The sequence below is a fragment of the Heteronotia binoei genome, chromosome 2 (assembly GCF_032191835.1).
Source record: "Heteronotia binoei isolate CCM8104 ecotype False Entrance Well chromosome 2, APGP_CSIRO_Hbin_v1, whole genome shotgun sequence".
In the NCBI taxonomy this organism is placed as follows: domain Eukaryota; kingdom Metazoa; phylum Chordata; class Lepidosauria; order Squamata; family Gekkonidae; genus Heteronotia; species Heteronotia binoei.
In genome coordinates, this window is record NC_083224.1 from 193,415,890 (window position 1) to 193,437,913 (window position 22,024).

The window sequence follows — 22,024 nt, forward strand, 5'->3', positions numbered from 1 at the left end:
AGGGTATAATGGAGAATTGATCCATGGGTATCTGGGACTCTGTGGGGGCTGTTTTTTAAGGTAGAAGCACCGAAGTTTCAGCATAGCCTCCAATCCCTCTCTTCAAACACGCTCCGGGTTTCAAAAGGATTGGGCTAGGGGGTCCAATTCTATGAGCCCCCAAAGAAGGTACCCCCATCTTTCATTATTTCCAATGGGGGAAAGGCATTTAAAAGGTGTGCGGTCCCTTTCAATGTGATGGCCAGAACTCCCTTTGGAGTTCAGTTGTGCTTGTCACAACCTTGCTTCTGGCTCCACCCCCAATGTCTCCTGGCCCCACCCCCAAAGTCCCCAGATATTTCTTGAATTGGACCTTGCCAGCCTATTTCTCACAGTGACCAGCCGGGAACCTGGAAAGCTCACTGGACTTCCCCCTATTGCTGTCCCCAGTGCAGGGTCACAAAGACTTCCCCCTGGTGCCCAATATTAGAACAATCTGAGTAGCACAACCCAATCAATATTTTATCATAGTCTTAAAGATGCAGTAACATACAAAATTTAAAGATACAGTCACATGCAAGTCCAATGGGAAAAGTCTTTCACTAAAAGTCACTGCAAAAAGGTAAAGGAAAGGTCCCCTGTGCAAGCACCAGTCATTTCTGACTCTGGGGTGACGTTGCTTTCACAGCGTTTTCACGGCAGGCTTTTTACGGGGTGGTTTGCCACTGCCTTCCCCAGTCCTCTACACTTTCCCCCCCAGCAAGCTGGGGACTCCTTTGACCGACCTCGGAAGGATGGAAGGCCGAGTCAACCTGGAGCTGGCGACCTGAACCCAGCTTCCGCCGGGATCGAACTCAGGTGGGGAGCAGGGAGTTCAGACTGCAGTACTGCAGCTTTACCGCTCTGCGCCACGGGGCTCTAAAAGTCACTGTAGTTAAGTTCAACACCGAGTCCTCAGTGTTGGCTCTTCTTACGACATGAATCCAGGGAGAACAGCCACCGATGCAGTAAGTCAATTAGTCAACGGAGACCGGTTTCGGCAACGCCTTCCTCCGTCGTAGACCTTTACGCAGTTCGATGCGTCACAGCTTTCCAAATAATATCAACAGTTACTTAGAAGCGGGGACTCCAATGCAAAACTATAACAGGCAAAGGCTTCTGACACTCCTTATTGCAAGAAATGTCCCTCCACGGTATCCTCCTTGTTTACCTCCTCAGCAACCAGCATTCAGAGATAGCCTGCTTCTGGACTAGGATGTTCCATTTAGCCCTTCTGCCTAATCAGGGCTTTTTCTTTGCAGCAGGAATTCCTTTGCACACCCCCTGATGTAGCCAATCCTCCAAGAGCTTACAGTTTCAAAGACAGCTGTGCTAAGGGCCCTGTAAGCTCTTGGAGGATTGAGTACATCAGGAGGGTGTGTGGCCTAATATGCAAAGGAGCGCCTGCTACAAACACCCCCCCCCCTGTGCCTGATTAGGGTTGCCAAGTCCAATTTAAGAAATATCTGGGGACTTTGGGGGTGGAGCCAGGAGACTTTAGGGGTGGAGCCAGGAGATATTAGGGGTGGAGCCAAGATCAAGGCTGTGACCAGCATAATTGAACTCCAAAGGGAGTTCTGGCCATCGCATTTAAAGGGACGGCACACCTTTTCAATGCCTTCCTTCCATAGGAAACAATGAAGGATAGGGGCACCTTCTTTTGGGGCTCATAGAATTGGACGCCCTGGTCCAATCGTTTTGAAACTTGGGGGATGTTTTGGGGAGAGGCACTAGATGCTGTACTGAAATTTTGGTGCCTCTACCTCAAAAACACCCCCCCCCAGAGCCCCAGATACCCGTGGATCAATTCTCCATTATTTTCTATGGGAATAAATCTCCATAGGGAATAACAGAGTTCCCAGCAGACATTTCCCTCCCCTCCCCCCGCTTTCTGACCACCCTGAAGCAGGGGGAGGGCCTCCAAACTGGGGGATCCCCTGCCCCCACCTGGAGATTGGCAACCCTATGCCTGATAGCCGTTCATGTCCTTCGTTTCCCAGCATTTGTTGAATCCCCGTTTCAAGCCAGCTAAGTCAGGAGTCCCCATATTTTTAAAAATCCTACGGGCACACTTGGCATTCTGAAACAGCGTGGTGGGCACAGGCACAAAATGATGCAAAATGGCCGCTGCAAAAGGCGGGGCCTGCCACAAAATGGCTGCCGCAGCTTAGCTTCAATCACACAGTGCAGATCCTTGCGGGGTATGGTAGCAGCTGCTGCCGAAGAACACTTCGAAAAATGTGCACAGCCAATCAAATCTCCAGCAGCCAGTCAGAAGTCTTGCTGAGCCAAAGGCTTCACCTGGCCCCACCCACTTTCTACATTTATTTATTTATTTATTTAGTAGGCTTATATTCCGCCCCGTGGCGCAGAGTGTTAAAGCTGCAGTACTGCAGTCCTAAGCTCTGCTCACAACCTGAGTTCGATTCCCAGCGGAAGCTGGGTTTTCAGGTAGCCGGATCGAGCTTGACTCAGCCTTCCATCCTTCCGAGGTCGGTCAAAGGAGTCCCCAGCTTGCTGGGGGGAAAGTGTAGAGGACTGGGGAAGGCTATGGCAAACCACCCCGTAAAAAGTCTGCCGTGAAAATGTTGTGAAAGCAACGTCACTCCAGACTCAGAAATGACTGGTGCTTAGGGTTGCCAAGTCCAATTAAAGAAATATCTGGGGACTTCGGGGGTGGAGCCAGGAGACATTAGGGGTGGAGCCAAGATCAAGGCTGTGACAAGCATAATTGAACTCCAAGGGAGTTCTGGCCATCACATTTAAAGGGACGGCACACCTTTTCAATTCCTTCCTTCCATAGGAAATAATGAAGGATAGGTGCACCTTCTTTTGGGGCTCATAGAATTGGACCCCCTGGTCCAATCTTTTTGAAACTTGGAGGGTATTTTGGGGAGAGGCACTAGATGCTATACTGAAAATTTGGTGCCTCTACCCCCAAAAACAGGCCCCCAGAGCCCCAGATACCCACGGATCAATTCTCCATGATTTTCTATGGGAATAAATCTCCATAGGGAATAACAGAGTTCCCAGCAGGCATTCCCTCCCCTCCCCCCGCTTTCGGACGACCCTGAAGCGGGGGGAGGGCCTCCAAACCGGGGGATCCCCTGCCCCCACCTGGGGATTGGCAACCCTACTGGTGCTTGCACAGGGGACCTTTCCTTTCCTTTCCCTATATTCCACCATTTCCCGTTAACGGGCTCAGGGTGGATCGCAACATACAATAATAACAATAAAAAAACCCACAATTCAAAGTTAAAACAATAGTTTAAATTTAAGCAACTAGAAACAATAAAAACAATAAATAAAGTGCCCCACAGGAGGGAAGGGCACATCAGAAAGAATAAGCAATTATAGGCCCAGATTAAATGATGGTAGTAATAGCAGGATAGAAGAAGAAGACTGCAGATTTATACCCCGCCCTTCTCTCTGAAGCAGAGACTCAAAGTGGCTTACAATCTCCTATATCTTCTCCCCCCACAATAGACAACCTGTGAGGGGGGGTGAGGCTGAGAGAGGTCTCCTACAAGCTGCCCTTTCAAGGACAGAGTCTCAGAGCAGCCTACAATCTCCTTTCCCTTCCTCCCCCACAGCAGACACCCTGTGAGGCAGGTGGGGCTGAGAGAGCTCTCCCAGAAGCTGCCTTTTCAAGGACAACTCCTGCGAGAGCTGTGGCTGACCCAAGGCTATTCCAGCAGGTGCAGAAGAAGAAGAAGTAGAAGATATTGGATTTATATCCCGCCCTCCACTCCGAAGAGTCTCAGAGCGGCTCACAATCTCCTTTACCTTCCTCCCCCACAACAGACACCCTGTGAGGTGGGTGGGGCTGGAGAGGCTTCTCACAGCAGCTGCCCTTTCAAGGACAACCTCTGCCAGAGCTATGGCTAACCCAAGGCCATTCCAGCAGGTGCAAGTGGAAGAGTGGGGAATCAAACTCGGTTCTCCCAGATAAGAGTCTGCAAACTTAACCACTATACCAAACTGGATAGCACTGTAGTAAGACACAGCGAAGAATAGCTGGAATAGGACACCTGCTGCCTCAGCCATAAGCCTGGTGGCACAGCTCCGTCTTGCAGCCCCTATGGAATGGCAGAAGCTCAGACAGGGCCCCGGATCTCCAAAGGAAACTGATTCCACCAGGCAGGGGCCAGGGCTGAAAAGGACGTCCTTTGGGCCAGGGGTGGTCAGGAAGTGTTACGTAGCGGATCGCAGGCCCAGGAAAGGGGTGGGCTGTGACTTGGCACCATTTTGAGTACCCCTGAGCTAAGTCATTGTCTCACCTGCTGGCAGTGAGCCCCACAACGCAATGATGTATTTTGCATGACGCAAAAGTTCCACCTGTCCTAAATCTGCCATCCGTCAACTTAATTAGTGAGCTCCAGTAATTAGAGAGAAGGACAGAAAGTTCTCTTCTTCTCGGCTTTCGCCACATCTTGCATCATTTTATAATCCTTATGACTCCCCTCCCCCTTCGTTGCTAATCTGGGGAGATCTTCTGGGTTGTCAGACAAGTTGGAAGAAGAAGAAGTTTAATTAGAATAACCGTTTCCTGTCCCTTGCTAATCTCCTTCACCATCTCCTAGCCCAGAGGAGGGCAGATAACACAGTTCTGATACTGCAGCTGGGCAAACCCGGGCTTGAATCTTTGGATGGAAGAGTGTCCAGCAGCTGTGGGAACGGAGCTGCTTGGAAGTTTTGGAAGAGTTTTGGGGATTGGATCAGCATTTGGAGCAGAGGTCCATCAGTGGCTCTTAGCCACAGCTTATTGTTGGAACTCTCTGTCTGGGGCAAGTGGTGCTCTGTATTCTTGGTGCTTGGGTGGGGCACAGTGGGAGGGCTTCTAGTGTCCTGGCCCCACTGGTGGACCTCCTGATGGCACCTGGGGTTTTTGGCCACTGCGTGACACAGAGTGTTGGACTGGATGGGCCTCTGGCCTGATCCAACATGGCTTCTCTTATGTTCTAATGTCCGAGGCAGTGATGCTCTGTATTCTTGGTGCTTGGGGGGGCACAGTGGGAGGGCTTCTAGTGTCCTGGACCCACTGGTGGACCTCCTGATGGCACCTGGGTTTCTTGACCACTGTGTGACACAGAGTGTTGGACCTGATGGGCCATTGGCATGATCCAACATGGCTTCTCTTATGTTCTTCTGTCTGGGACAGTGATGCTCTGTATTTTTGGTGCTTGGGGGGCACAGTGGGAGGGCTTCTAGTGTCCTGTCCCCACTGGTGGACCTCCTGATGGCACCGGGGTTTCTTAGCCACTGTGTGACACAGAGTGTTGGACTGGATGGGCCACTGGCCTGATCCAACATGGCTTCTCTTATATTCTTAGGTCTGGGGCAGTGATGCTGTATATTCTTGGTGCTTGGGAGGGCAGCAGTGGAAGGGCTTCTAGTGTCCTGGCCCCACTGATGGACCTCCTGATGGCACAGAGTGTTGGACTGGAGGGGGCATTGGCCTGATCCAGCATGGCTTCTCTTATGTGACACAGGGTGTTGGACTGGAGGGGCCATTGGCCTGATCCAACATGGCTTCTCTTATGTTCTTATGTGACACAGAGTGTTGGACTGGATGGGCCATTGGCCTGATCCGACATGGCTTTTCTTATGTTCTTAAACATGGCATTCTTAGACATGGCATTCACGCCAGATGGAACAGGAGAGAAACAACCGCGCAAATAAGACTGGCTCTTGTACAAATGTTATACACATCCTTGAAGAGTAAAGTCAGCATATTTGAAAAGCAGCACATGTGGCGATGGTTGTTATTTACGGGCCTCGTTTTGGGCAGGAGCTCACAGGAGTGAGACTCCAGAACCTCTTAATTTTATTGTGCTCTGTTTTTCTTACACCCCACCCCACCCCACCCCGCACCTGCCAAAAAACCCTTGCTTTTGTGAGAATTTTGCTGACCTCAAAGATTTGACAATAAAATGGGAAAGTAACCAAGGCATATGAAGCAGAAAGATGAAACCTTCCTCATGCCACTTTGGCCATCTTAATTTTAAAAGTATGATGGGAGCAATATTCCCTCTGAGCTGCGGAGTTTTGTGAGCAAAAAATTCTACTGGTTGAGCTACTGTCATTAAAGTTGTGAGCGAATGGCATTACAGCTGTGAACTCCTGCCTCAATTAGTTTGCTCTGGGGCCATTTATCTTGCGCTAAGACAAAAATGCGCACGCCAGAGGCGAAGGAACCGTGAGCTAGCTCACACTGACTCAGCTTAGAGGGAACACCAGATGGGAGTAAGGTTTTATTACGACCATTGCAATTCAAGGAGCCTTTTTGGGTAGATGCTGAGTTGATATAATTTAGTACACCTGCTGGTGATGTCAGGGGTGTGTGGCATCTGCAAAGGAGTTGTGCTGATGAGCTCCAGCACCTCTTTTTCGACAAAAGAACCCCCCGGTTATGACTATGATACAGGGTGGCCACGCTGTGGCTCAGAAGCCACGTGTGGCTCTTTCACACCCATTGTGTGGCTGCTGAAACGATCCGCTGGCTCGGAGAAGGCATCTGTCTCTTGAAATCATTTCTCCATGCCAACCAGCCAACGGCTTAGAGAATGCATTTAAAGTTAAAGTTGCTATCTTGCCACCTCCCTCTCCCTCCTTCCGATCTATCTTCCTTCCTTCCGGCTCTCAAACGCCTGACGTTTAAGTCTTGCGGCTCTCAAACATATGACTAGGCTTGCCAATCCCCAGGTCTCAGTGGGGGTTCTTCCGCTTTCCCAGACTCCTTCCCGCCCCCAGTCAGCTGGCCTGCGGGGGAAGGCCCCACCCCCAAAGCCACCGTGTGCCTTTGGAGGCTTCAGTCTCCGATTGAAAGGCTTCCTCTTGGGATGGGGTGTCTGTGTTACTTGGAAGAAGTTGGCAGTAACTCGTGAGTAGAGAGGCCAATCCCTCGCTTCAGAGTAATCAGAAACTGGGGGGGGGGGCGTCTGCTGAGCACTTCATTATTCCCTATGTGGAGATCGATTCTCATAGGGTATAATGGGGAATTGATCTGGAAGTTTCGGGGGCTCTGGGGAAGCTGTTTCTTTGAGGTAGAGGCACCAAATTTTCAGTATAGTATCTAGTGCCCCCCCAAGTTTCAAAATGATTGGACCAGGGTGTCCAATTTTATGAGCCCCAAAAGAAGGTGCCCCTATCCTTCATTATTTCCTATGGAAGGAAGACATTTAAAAAGGTGTGATGTCCCTTTCAATGTGATGGCCAGAACTCCCTTGGAGTTCAATGACGCTTGTCACACCCTTGTTCCTGGCTCCGCCCCAAAGTCTCCTGGCTCCACCCCAAAGTCTCCAGATATTTCTTGAATTGGACTTGGCAACCCTACATATGACGGGTATGCAGCTCTTACGTTAAGCAAGTTTGGCCACCCCTGCTAAAATACCGCCATACGATACCTATATATGCAGCCACTGTACGACTTCAAAGACTCAAAAATAACCCGAAGTTACAAAATCATAAGCCTTCACCCACAAAGCCCAACGTCTAGTAGCATCCACTCGATCGCTTGAACTTGAGAACAGGTGGCCGGTGTCCTTCCTGTTTCAATAATCTCCCTTGGATCTCTCAGGAAGTCGCTGCACGTTGTTGTTCAGTCGCATAGTCGAGCCCGACTCTTTGCAACCCTATGGATGAAGTCCCGCCAGGCCCTCCTGTTTTCCACCATGCTGCGAAGTCTGCTCAGATTCGTGTTCGTCACATCAGTAACGCTGTCCAGACATCTCCTCTTTTGCCATCCCCTTCTTCTTTGGCCTTCTGTCTTTCCCAGCATCAGGGTCTTCTCCAGGGAGTGCTCCCTTCTCATTGGGTGGCCAAAGGATTGGAGCTTTGTGACCCCATGGACAAAGTCATGCCAGGCCCTCCTGTCTTCCACCATCCTCCAAAGTCTGCTCAAATTCATGTTTGTTACATCAGTAACACTGTCCGGCCATCTCCTCTTCTGCCGTCCCCTTCTTCTTCTGCCTTCTGTCTTTCCCAGCATCAGGATCTTCTCCAGGGAGTGCTCCCTTCTCATTGGGTGTCCAAAGGATGAGCTTTACGACCCTACGGGCCAAGTCAAGCCAGGCCCTCCTGTCTTCCACCAGCCTCCGAAGTCTGCTCAAATTCATGTTTGTTACATCAGTAACGCTGTCCAGCCATCTCATCTTTTGCCGTCCCCTTCTTCTTTTGCCTTCTGTCTTTCCCAGCATCAGGGTCTTCTCCAGTGAGGGCTCCCTTCTCATTGGGTGGCCAAAGGATTGGAGCTTTGCGACCCCATGGACCAAGTCACACCAGGCCCTCCTGTCTTCCACCATCCTCCGAAGTCTGCCCAAATTCGTGTTTGTTACATCAGTAATGCTGTCCGGCCATCTCCTCTTCTGCCATCCCCTTCTTCTTCTGCCTTCTGTCTTTCCCAGCATCAGGGTCTTCTCCAGGGTGTGCTCTCTTCTCATTGGGTGGCCAATGGATTTGAGCTTTGTGACCCCCTGGACCAAGTCACGCCAGGCCTTCCTGTCTTCCACCGTCCTCCGAAGTCTGCTCAAATTTGTGTTAGTCACATTTCGCAACCCCCTGGATTGGGAAGGAAGTGGAGAGAAGGCAGCGGTAGTGCCCGCTTTTTCATGAGCATCTGAAGCTGCCTTATACTGAACCAGACCCTTGGTCCATCAAAGTCAGTATTGTCTACTCAGGCTGGCAGCGGCTCTCCAGGGTCTCAAGCTGAGGTTTTTCACACCTATTTGCCTGGACCCTTTTTTAGAGATGCCGGGGATTGAACCTGGGACCTTCTGCTTCCCAAGCAGATGCTCTACCACTGAGCCACCGTCCCTACACCGTCCCTACCTTTCAGTGGCTTGCTAATCCTTCCCACTGCTGTTGGCCTGCCCCCTCAACCTGGCACTGACAGTGAGTTCATGGGAGGGCCAGCATAGGGGTCGGGAGCCTCTGGCACGTTTTCATGCACTGATCCGCTGATTGGTGTGAGGGCACCTTTAAATACCCTGGGAGCACAGCACTTGACCGCCCATGTTTGGGCATTGAAATAGACCTGGTGGGGAAAGGAGGGAGGAGGAGGTGGGGCAGAGGGGGGCAGTGGGGTGTGGCACCGTGGAGGGGGGCGACGAGGCACTGCAGAGGGATGCGGCGGGCCGGGAGTCTGCCAAGGCCTCCATGCGCCCTAGGGCCAGTCCCGATTACGCACACCATTAGAAGTCAGCAATGCCCTTCCACTCTTCCGCCAGTTTGGTGTAGTGGTTAAGTGTGCGGTCTCTTATCTGGGAGAACCGGGTTTGATTCCCCACTCCTCCACTTGCACCTGCTGGAATGGCCTTGGGTCAGCCATAGCTCTGGCAGAGGTTGTCCTTGAAAGGGCAGCTGCTGGGAGAGCCCTCTCCAGCCCCACCCACCTCACAGGGTGTCTGTTGTGCAGGAGGAAGGTAAAGGAGATTGTGAGCCGCTCTGAGACTCTTCGGAGTGGAGGGCGGGATATAAATCCAATATCTTCTTCTTCTTCTTCTACATCGGACAAACAGGTCAGTCCCTACGCAATAGTATGAAGGGTCATAAATCTGACATTAAAAACCATAACATTAAAAAAAAAACACAGCTGGAGAACATTTCAATCTTCTGGGTCATTGTGTTGCTGACCTAAGAGTAACAGACGGACTTCAAGCAAAGAGACTTCAAAGGGAAATTACAATGTCAGATTGCTGAACTTGAGTTAATTCACAAGGTCAGAACAATGAACATAGGGACACGGGATTCCAATCTCACTATAGATGCTAATTTTCCGCCCTCAAGCATTTCCTCTCAAATCAAGCTAATTACAATATGCATGATACTTTCACATCAGCATAAGAACATAAGAGAAACCTGCCTCGATATTGGCACAACGCTTAAAGAAAGTCTTAATGAGCACGATTCAAGACCAGGCAGGATTTCTTCCCAGAAGATATTTGAAAGACAATGTTGGAACAATTTGTAACCTATTGGAATACTATGAGAACCACCCAGAGAAACAATTGGCATTAATCTGTTTGGATGCAGAGAAGCCCTTTAATGACATTCGTTGACAATGTGTGTTACAACAACTGAAGGGTATGGAGTGTGGCGGGAACTTTTTGAGATCGATACAATCAATATATTCTTCACAAAGGGCAAAGGTGATAGTGAATGGCGAATTAACAGAAGCAATTGCTATTCAATTTTCAAAAGTTTTTATTAGTTTCAGAAAAGTTTAGAAAATTGGGATTGGGGAAAGAGGGGGATAAAAGCACAATACATTCTGGTCTTGTTTTATATAAAATACTTTCCAAAAACAAAAGGATAGTTCTACTATATTTTCTTAACATAAGTTATCTCTTATTTTTTTATCTAAGCTATATATATATTCCATTTTAAAATTTTATAATATAAATCTTTAGTTCTTTTCTAATAGTTTACCAATTTCATTCAAAATAAATTTGATCATTCCAATAAAGATAAATGTTCTAAAATAAAGCACAGGAAAAAAAAGAAAAAAAATCAGATCACACCAGAGAATCTTAAGAGTTTTGAGTGTCCAACCCGGCATACAATTTCATCGAATTTTTTCTTGCTTCTTCTTTAGATTTCCCAGCGATCAACTGGGATAAAAAGTTCAGCTGTGCTGTCTCTAAAACATATATATATATATATATATATATATATATATATATATATATATATATATATATATATATACACACACACACACACACACACACACACACTGTGGCTAATAGCCACTGATGGAGCTCTGCTCCATATTTTTATCTAAACCCCTTTTGAAGCTGGCTATGCTTGTGGCCGCCACCACCTCCTGTGGCAGTGAATTCCACATGTTAATCACCCTTTGAGTGAACAAGTGCTTCCTTCTATCCGTTCTAATCTGACTGCTCAGCAATTTCATTGAGTGTCCATGAGTTCTTGTATTGTGAGAAAGGGAGAAAAGGACTTCTTTCTCTGCTTTCTCCATCCCATGCATTATCTTGTAAACCTCTATCATGTCACCCCGCAGTCGACGTTTCTCCAAGCTAAAGAGTCCCAAGCGTTTCAACCTTTCTTCATAGGGAAAGTGTTCCAGTCCTTTAATCATTCTAGTTGCCCTTTTCTGGACTTTCTCCAATGCTATAATATCCTTTTTGAGGTGCGGCGACCAGAACTGCACACAGTACTCCAAATGAGACCGCACCATTGATTTATACAGGGGCATTATGATACTGGCTGATTTGTTTCCAATTCCCTTCCTAATAATTCCCAGCATGGCGTTGGCCTTTTTTATTGCAAACGCACACTGTCTTGACATTTTCAATGAGTTATCTACCATGACCCCAAGATGCCTCTCTTGGCCAGTCTCTGCCAGTTCACACCCCATCAACTTGTATTTGTAGCTGGGATTCTTGGCCCCAATGTGCATTACTTTGCACTTGGCTACATTGAACTGCATCTGCCACGTTGACGCCCACTCACCCAGCCTCAAGAGATCCCTTTGGAGTTCCTCACAATCCTCTCTGGTTCTCACCACCCTGAACAATTTAGTGTCATCCGCAAACTTGGCCACTTCACTGCTCACTCCCAACTCTAAATCATTTATGAACAAGTTAAAGAGCATGGGACCCAGTACTGAGCCCTGCGGCACCCCACTGCTTACCGTCCTCCACTGCGAAGACTGCCCATTTATACTCACTCTCTATTTCCTATTACTCAGCCAGTTTTTGATCCACAAGAGGACCTGTCCTTTTACTCCATGACTCTCAAGCTTTCTAAGGAGCCTTTGATGAGGAACTTTATCAAAAGCTTTCTGGAAGTCAAGGTAAACAACATCTATCGGGTCTCCTTTGTCCACATGTTTGTTCACCCCCTCAAAAAAATGTAACAGGTTAGTGAGGCAAGATCTTCCATTACAGAACCCATGCTGAGTCTTCCTCAATAACCCGTGTTCATCTATGTGCCTACTCATTCTGTCCTTGATAATGCTTTCTACCAACTTTCCCGGTATTGAAGTCAGACTGACTGGCCTGTAATTTCCCGGATCTTTTCTGGAACCCTTTTTAAAGATGGGGGTGACATTTGCTACCTTCCAGTCCTCAGGAATGGAGGCAGATTTCAATGAAAGATTACAGATTTTTGTTAGAAGATCCACAAGTTCAACTTTGAGTTCTTTCAGAACTCTTGGATGTATGCCATCCGGACCCGGTGACTTATTAGTTTTTAATTTGTCTATCAGTTGTAGGACCTCCTCTTTTGTCACCTCAATTTGACTCAGGTCTTTCAACAGGACCTGCCTACCTTAGGGACCGTCTCTTCCCACATGTTCCCCAGAGAGTACTACGTTCAGGTTCACAAAACCTGTTGGTAGTCCCCGGGCCAAAGGAGGCCCGCCTAAAATCCACCAGGGACCGGGCCTATTCAATAACGGCACCTTATTGGTGGAACCAGCTGCCGGAGGAGGTGCGGGCCCTGCGGGATCTAGGGCAATTCCGCAGGGCCTGTAAGACAGTCCTCTTCCGGCAGGCCTATGATATTAACTGACAATGTAAAATATCCTGGATGAAAAATGTATCTATAGGCCGCCGGTTTTTATTCTATCTTTTTTTACTAAATTATGATTTAATGGTATTTTAATTGTTTAAACTGAAATTGTTTTAATTATTGTGTTGTAAGCCGCCCTGAGACACCTAGGTGAGAAGGGCGGGGTATAAATCTTAATATAATATAATAATAATAATAATAATAATAATAATAATAATAATAATAATAATAATAATAATAATAATAATAATAATAACACCCCTTCCAAAATTAGTGGTTCTGGGGCGGGCAAAAAGTTCTCATCTTCCACAGTGAAGATGGAGGCAAAAAATGCATTCAGCTTCTCAGCCATTTCCCTATCCTCCTTCAGTAATCCTTTTACCCCATGGTCATCCAAGGGCCCCACTGCCTCCCTGACTGGTTTCCTACTTCTAATATATTTGAAGAAAATTTTATTGTTGATCTTTATGTTTTTTGCAATATGCTCCTCATAGTCCCTTTTTGCCTGCCTGATCACAGTCTTGCATTTGATTTGCCACAGTCTTGCATTTGATTTGCCACAGCCTTAATGGAAAGAATAGCCTCCGTAAAAATGAATATTCTGCCAAGATTGTTATTCCTCTTTCAAACTATACGTGCTCTTAACTAATGTATTTTTTCAGGAATTGAACAGACTACTCCCTGAATTCATTTGGTGAAAGGAAAAAATCAAGAATTAAACTGAAGACATTACAAGATTCTAAAACAAGAGCAGGCTTGGGTCTTCCCAAGTGGCAATTGTATTATAGAGCTGCAGTGCTGACTTGCGTAAGAGACTGGGGCCTACTGAACGATAGGAGACAGCTGATGCTAGAGGACCATGATCTTACTTTGGGTTGGCATGCGTACCTATGGTACCAAAGACTAGAAGGGCACTCGTATTTTAAAAATCATTGGTTCTGGAAATCCCTGTACCATACATAAACTTGGTTAAAAGCAAAAATTTATCAGAAAATTCCAAGATGGGTCTCTCCTGTGGAAGCATTTACACCTCCAAATCTTAAGAAACCAAACCAGAGTTATAGATATGAAGAATTGCTGAAAAAAGACAATCAAATGAAAACTAAGGAAGAATTAGAAAACATGGATATCAGATTGAGTTGGTGGCTGAGAACACAAGTAGAATCCAGGCATGCCAAAGATAAGACAATAGATTTTAATAGGGAACAATACCCATTTGATAAAATTCTCTTGGGCCCTCAAGAAAAGTTAATTTCCAATTTATATCCATATTTACTACAGATGAAGATGCAAGATGAGACTGTAAAAGAGTGCATGGTCCAATGGGCTAAGAATGTGGGTCGTAATATTATGCTAGAGGAATAGGAGAAGTTATGGAAGCTTAATATTAAATTAACAAAGGCAGTAGCTTTTAAAGGAAATCTGTATAAGATGTTTTACAGATGGTATGTAACCCCAGAAAAACTTTCTAATATGTCGAATAAGTGTTGGAAATGTATGTCGAATAAGTGTTGGAAATGTATTAAGCATGTTGGGTCTATGTCGAATAAGTGTTGGAAATGTATTAAGCATGTTGGGTCTTTTTACCATATGTGGTGGACTTGAGAGGTGGTGAAAGACTATTGGAAAATGGTGCATGAGTTATTACAGGAAATTTTGAAGACACAGATTCAATTTAAACCAGAACTATTTGTATTGAACATTTATCCCAAGGATTATACGAAAGAGACGAGACATTTATTGGCGCATATTAATACAGCAGCTAGAATTCTTTTGGCACAGAAATGGAAACTCCAAGAACTTCCCACAAAATTGGACGATGGAGAAAATATTGAAAATGGCTGAGATGGACTATTTATCCCAGTTGCTGGCCGGGAAATCTAAGGAAGAAGCGAGAAAACTTTGGGTGAAGCTATATGCATGGTTAGATACTGAAGAGTTTTTGCTGTTAACTTTTACCTTTCTGTCCTGTACTGCACATTATAAGGACACATATATTTGAAATTTGAAGCTAATTAGATAATTTAGCCAAAGGCTTACAATCGTTAAAATGTTTTATTAAGAGCGTGATAACATAGAGAAAATGTGATAATAGCATTTGATAAGATGTGATTTTAAGGAAGTATTTCCATACAGTCTACACTATATTGGTACTGATGCTTGCATCTAATTTTCTATTTCCCCCTTCCCCATTCCCCTTACTCTTATGGAAACTAATAAAAATTTAAAACCAAAAAAAGAACCTAAGAGAAACCGTGTTGGATCAGGCCAATGGCCCATCTAGTCCAACACTCTGTGTCACACAGTGGCCAAAAACCCAGGTGCCATCAGGAGTTCCATCAGTGGGGCCAGGACACCAGAAGCCCTCCCACTGTGCCCCTCCCAAGTACCAAGAATACAGAGCATCACTGCCCCAGACAGAAGAACATAAGAGAAGCCATGTTGGATCAGGCCAATGGCCCATCCAGTCCAACACTCTGTGTCACACAGTGGCCAAAAAACCCAGGTGCCATCAGGAGGTCCATCAGTGGGGCCAGGACACTAGAAGCCCTCCCACTGTGCCCCCCCCCCCCACAAGCACCAAGAATACAGAGCATCACTGCCCCAGACAGAGAGTTCCATCTAGACTTTGTGGCTAATAGCCACTGATGGACCTCTGCTCCATATGTTGATCCAATCCCCTCTTGAAGCCATCTATGCCTGTAGCCGCCGCCACCTCGTGTAGCAGTGAATTCCACGTGTTAATCACCCTTTGGGTGAAGAAGGCCTTCCTTTTATCCGTTCTAACCCGACTGCTCAGCAATTTCATGGCGTGCCCATGAGTTCTTGTATCTCTACCCCATGCAGAATCTTGTAAACCTCTATCATGTCACCCCGCAGTCGACGTTTCTCCAAGCTAAAGAGCCCCAAGCGCTTTAACCTTTATTCACAGGGAAAGTGTTCCAACCCTTTAATCATTCTAGTTGCCCTTTTCTGGACTTTTTGCAGTGCTATAGTATCTTTCTTTCAGGCGTGGTGACCAGAATTGTACACAGTGCTCCAAAGGAGGCCGCACCATCGATTTATACAGGGGCACATAATGATACATTCTTGACAAGCATTCTTTACAACATACCTTCTGGCTGGAATAGAACAGAGCACTCTGTACAAAGGCAGGGCAGTAGTACTTTTCCAACGAGGAACAGCTGAAGAGTCTGGGAGTTTTCCATTTAGGAAAGAGATGACTAAGAGGGGACATGAGAGACTTTTATAAAATGGTGAGAACCAGAGGCACTCCAAAGGGATCTGTCAAGGCTGGGGCAGTGGGCGTCAACATGGCAAATGAGGTTCAACGTGGCCAAGTGCAAAGTAATGCACATCAGGGCCAAATATCCTAGCTATAAATACAAGTTGATGGGGTGTGAACCGGCAGAGACTGACCAAGAGAGAGATCTTGGGGTCGTGGTAGGGAACTCACTGAAAATGTCGAGACAGTGCGGGACTGCAATTAACAAAAAGGCCAATGCCATGCTGTGAATTATTAGGAAGGGAATTGAAAACAAATCAGCCAGTATCATAATGCCCCTGTATAAATCGATGGTGCGGTCTCATTTGGAATACTGTGTACTAGTGGTCATTTCGTAGAAAAACAGGTGGTGGAGCTCATCCAGCTGCAATACTATTCAATGGACAAGGAGGTGGAACTCTCAGAAGGAGGAGACGGAACTCTCAGAAAGGTTCAGGAGCTGTGCTCCTGTGAGCTCCCACTGAATCCGAGGCTGGCTGTGTACAATTCTGGTCACCACACCTCAAAAAAGATATTCTCGCATTTGGAAAAATTGCAGAAAAGCGCAACTAGAATGATTAAAGGTTTGGAACACTTTCCCTATGAAGAAAGGTTAAAACACTTGGAGCTCTTTAGCTTGGAGAAATGTCAACTGCGGGGTGACATGATAGAGGTTTACAAGATTCTGCATGGGATAGAGAAGGTAGAGAAAGAAGGATTTTTCTCCCTTTCTCATAATATGAGAACTTGTGGACATTCAATGAAATTGCTGAGCAGTCTGGTTAGAACTAATAAAAGGAAGTCCTTCACCCAAAGGGTGATTAACACGTGGAATTCACTGCCACAGGAGGTGGCAGTGGCTGCATAGACAGTTTCAAGAGGGGATTGGATAAACATATGGAGCAAGGTCCATCAGTGGCTATTAGCCCCAGGGTATTGTTGGAACTCTCTGTCTGGGGCAGTGATGCTCTGTATTCTTAGTGCTTGGGGGGCACAGTGGGAGGGCTTCTAGTGTCCTGGCCCCCTTGGTGGACCTCCTGATGGCACCTGGGTTTTTGGCCACTGTGTGACACAGAGTGTTGGACTGGATGGGCCATTGGCCTGATCCAACGTGGCTTCTCTTCTGTTCTTATGTCTGGGGCAGTGATGCTCTGTATTCTTGGTGCTTGGGAAGGGCAACAGTGGGAGGGCTTCTAGTGTCCTGGCCCCACTGATGGACCTCCTGATGGCTCCTGGGTTTTTTGGCCACTGTGTGACACAGAGTGTTGGACAGGATGGGCCACTGGCCTGATCCAACATGGCTTCTCTTATGTTCTTATGTGACACAGAGTGTTGGACTGGAGGGGCCACTGGCCTGATCCAACAGGGCTTCCCTTATGTTCTTTTGTGACACAGAGTGTTGGACTGGATGGGCCATTGACCTGATCCAACAGGGCTTCCCTTATGTTCTTATGTGACACAGAGTGTTGGACTGGATGGGCCATTGGTCTGATCCAACATGGCTTCTCTTATGTTCTTATGTGACACAGAGTGTTGGACAGGATGGGCCATTGGTCTGATCCAACATGGCTTCTCTCATGTTCTTATGTGACACAGAGTGTTGGACTGGAGTGGCCATTGGCCTGATCCAACATGGCTTCTCTCATGTTCTTATGTGACACAGAGTGTTGGACTGGATGGATCATTGGCCTGATCCAACAGGGCTTCTCTTCTGTTCTTATGTGACACAGAGTGTTGGACTGGATGGACCATTGGCCTGATCCAACAGGGCTTCTCTTCTGTTCTTATGTGACACAGAGTGTTGGACTGGAGGGGCCATTGGCCTGATCCAACAGGGCTTCCCTTATGTTCTTATGTGACACAGAGTGTTGGACTGGATGGGCCATTGGTCTGATCCAACATGGCTTCTCTTATGTTCTTATGTGACACAGAGTGTTGGACTGGATGGGCCATTGGTCTGATCCAACATGGCTTCTCTCATGTTCTTATGTGACACAGAGTGTTGGACTGGAGTGGCCATTGGCCTGATCGAACAGGGCTTCTCTTCTGTTCTTATGTGACACAGAGTGTTGGACTGGATGGACCATTGGCCTGATCCAACAGGGCTTCTCTTCTGTTCTTATGTGACACAGAGTGTTGGACTGGATGGACCATTGGCCTGATCCAACAGGGCTTCTCTTCTGTTCTTATGTGACACAGAGTGTTGGACTGGAGGGGCCATTGTCCTGATCCAACAGGGCTTCCCTTATGTTCTTATGTGACACAGAGTGTTGGACTGGATGGGCCATTGGTCTGATCCAACATGGCTTCTCTTATGTGACACAGAGTGTTGGACTGGAGTGGCCATTGGTCTGATCCAACATGGCTTCTCTCATGTTCTTATGTGACACAGAGTGTTGGACTGGAGTGGCCATTGGCCTGATCGAACAGGGCTTCTCTTCTGTTCTTATGTGACACAGAGTGTTGGACTGGATGGACCACTGGCCTGATCCAACATGGCTTCTATTATGTTCTCTTGTGACACAGAGTGTTGGACTGGATGGGCCACTGGCCTGATCCAACATGGCTTCTCCTATGTTCTTATGTGACACAGAGTGTTGGACTGGAGTGGCCATTGGTCTGATCCAACATGGCTTCTCTCATGTTCTTATGTGACACAGAGTGTTGGACTGGAGTGGCCATTGGCCTGATCGAACAGGGCTTCTCTTCTGTTCTTATGTGACACAGAGTGTTGGACTGGATGGACCACTGGCCTGATCCAACATGGCTTCCATTATGTTCTCTTGTGACACAGAGTGTTGGACTGGATGGGCCACTGGCCTGATCCAACATGGCTTCTCCTATGTTCTTATGTGACACAGAGTGTTGGACTGGATGGATCATTGGCCTGATCCAACAGGGCTTCTCTTCTGTTCTTATGTGACACAGAGTGTTGGACTGGATGGACCATTGGCCTGATCCAACAGGGCTTCTCTTCTGTTCTTATGTGACACAGAGTGTTGGACTGGAGGGGCCATTGTCCTGATCCAACAGGGCTTCCCTTATGTTCTTATGTGACACAGAGTGTTGGACTGGATGGGCCATTGGTCTGATCCAACATGGCTTCTCTTATGTGACACAGAGTGTTGGACTGGAGTGGCCATTGGTCTGATCCAACAGGGCTTCTCTTCTGTTCTTATGTGACACAGAGTGTTGGACTGGAGGGGCCATTGTCCTGATCCAACAGGGCTTCCCTTATGTTCTTATGTGACACAGAGTGTTGGACTGGATGGGCCATTGGTCTGATCCAACATGGCTTCTCTTATGTGACACAGAGTGTTGGACTGGAGTGGCCATTGGTCTGATCCAACATGGCTTCTCTCATGTTCTTATGTGACACAGAGTGTTGGACTGGAGTGGCCATTGGCCTGATCGAACAGGGCTTCTCTTCTGTTCTTATGTGACACAGAGTGTTGGACTGGATGGACCACTGGCCTGATCCAACATGGCTTCTATTATGTTCTCTTGTGACACAGAGTGTTGGACTGGATGGGCCACTGGCCTGATCCAACATGGCTTCTCCTATGTTCTTATGTGACACAGAGTGTTGGACTGGAGTGGCCATTGGTCTGATCCAACATGGCTTCTCTCATGTTCTTATGTGACACAGAGTGTTGGACTGGAGTGGCCATTGGCCTGATCGAACAGGGCTTCTCTTCTGTTCTTATGTGACACAGAGTGTTGGACTGGATGGACCACTGGCCTGATCCAACATGGCTTCTATTATGTTCTCTTGTGACACAGAGTGTTGGACTGGATGGGCCACTGGCCTGATCCAACATGGCTTCTCCTATGTTCTTATGTGACACAGAGTGTTGGACTGGAGGGGCCACTGGCCTGATCCAGCATGGCTTCTCTTATGTGACACAGAGTGTTGGACTGGAGGGGCCATTGGCCTGATCCAACATGGCTTCTCTTATGTGACACAAAGTGTTGGACTGGAGAATCCACTGGCCTGATCCAACATGGCTTCTCTTATGTTCTCTTGTGACACATAGTGTTGGACTGGATGGGCCACTGGCTTGATCCAACATGGCTTCTCCTATGTTCTTATGTGACACAGAGTGTTGGACTGGAGGGGCCACTGGCCTGATCCAGCATGGCTTCTCTTATGTGACACAGAGTGTTGGACTGGAGGGGCCATTGGCCTGATCCAACATGGCTTCTCTTATGTGACACAAAGTGTTGGACTGGAGAATCCACTGGCCTGATCCAACATGGCTTCTCTTATGTTCTTATGTTTGAGAGAGCTGCAAGGAAGGAAGGCAAATAGATGGGAGAGGGAAGAGGAAGGGAGAGGTTGGAAAAAAGCAGCTTTTAAATGTATTCTCCAAGCCATGGGCTGAGTTGGCTTGGAGAAGAGGTTTAAAGGGACAAACACCTTCCCCAAGCCAGCAGTGGAGACTTTGAGAGCCACACAATACATGTGAAAGAGGCACATGTAGCTCCCAAGCCGCAGTTTGGCGACCCCTGGAGTAGACAATACTGCCATTTCCAGTGAAAGGATCCAGTGCTGTGAGAGACCTCTGCTGGGGACCTTGGAGAACTGCTGCCGGCCTGAGCAGACAAGACTGATACTGATTGATCAAAGATCTGATTCAGGATAAGAAGAAGAAGAATTGCAGATTTATACCCTGCCCTTCTCTCTGAATCAGAGACTCAGAGCGGCTTACAATCTCCTTTATCTTCTCCCCCCACAACAGACACCCTGTGAGGTGTGTGGGGCTGAGAAAGCTCTCCCAGAAGCTGTCCTTTCAAGGACAGAGTCTCAGAGCGGCCTACAATCTCCTTTCCCTTCCTCCCCCACAACAGACACTCTGTGAGGTGGGTGGGGATGAGAGAGCTCTCCCAGAAGGACAGAGGCTCAGAGCGAACTACAATCTCCTTTCCCTTCCTCCTCCACAACAGACACCCTGTGAGGTGAGTGGGGCTGAGAGAGCTCTCCCAGAAGCTGCCCTTTCAAGGACAGAGTCTCAGAGCAGCCTACAATCTCCTCTCCCTTCCTCCCCCCCAACAGACACCCTGTGAGGTGGGCAGGGCTGAGAGGGCTCTCACAGCAGCTGCCCTTTCAAGGACAACCTCTGCCAGGGCTATGGCTGACCCAAGGCCATTCCAGCAGCTGCAAGTGGAGGAGTGGGGACTCAAACCCGGTTCTCCCAGATAAGAGTTTGCGCACTTAACCACTACGCCAAACTGGCCCTCTAAAGCAGCTTCAGGTCTCTGTGTGTTCTGTGGCCACAGAACCTCTACGCATGAAAACTCTTGAATTTTCTTACTTTCTTCCCATCTCTCAGGGTTCCTGACACAGAGTCCCCTCGGGGCTTTCTTTTGCAGCAGGAACTCCTTTAGCATATTAGGCCACACTCCCTGGTGCTTCCAGTAGGCCCTGAACGAAGAGCCCTGCAAGCTCTTGGAGGATTGGCTGCATCAGGGGGTGTGGCCTAATATGCAAAGGAGTCCCTGCTACAAAAGAAGCCCTGCAATGGGAAGTCCAAGTACAGGGGAGGAAGGGTAAAGGGTAAAGAGGAGAGAGAAAGAGAGAATAAAACCCAAATGGGTGGCAGCTCCAACAGAAATTATGTTATTTCAATCTATAGCAAACTCGATCTTCAGTGGCCAATCAGAAGCCCTGCTGGGCAAAAGGCTCGCATGGCCCCGCCCAGGGCTTTTTTGCTAGCAGTAGCTCCTTTGCATATGAGGCCATACACCCCCTGATGCAGCCAATCCTCCCAGAGCTTAGAGGTCTCTTCGTACAGGGCCTACTGCAAGCTCCAGGAGGATTGGCCACATCAGCGGGGTGTGGCCTAATATGCAAAGGAGGTCCTGCTAGAATTCCTTACAGGGCTCTTCGTACAGGGCCTGCTGGAAGCTCCAGGAGGATTGGCTACATCAGGGGGGCGTGGCCTAATATGCAAAGGAGCCCCTGCTAGAATTCCTTACAGGGCTCTTCTCACAGGGCCTACTGGAAGCTCCAGGAGGATTGGCCACATCAGCGGGGTGCGGCCTAATATGCAAAGGAGTTCCTGCTACACAGAAAGCCCTGGGCTTCTCTCCCCCCTCCCTCTACAAGCCATTCCATCTTTGAAGCATCAGCTTGGTCATATTTAGGCCTCCTCTTTTGGTGTTCCAATCTTGAACATATGAACATATGAAGCTGCCTTCTAC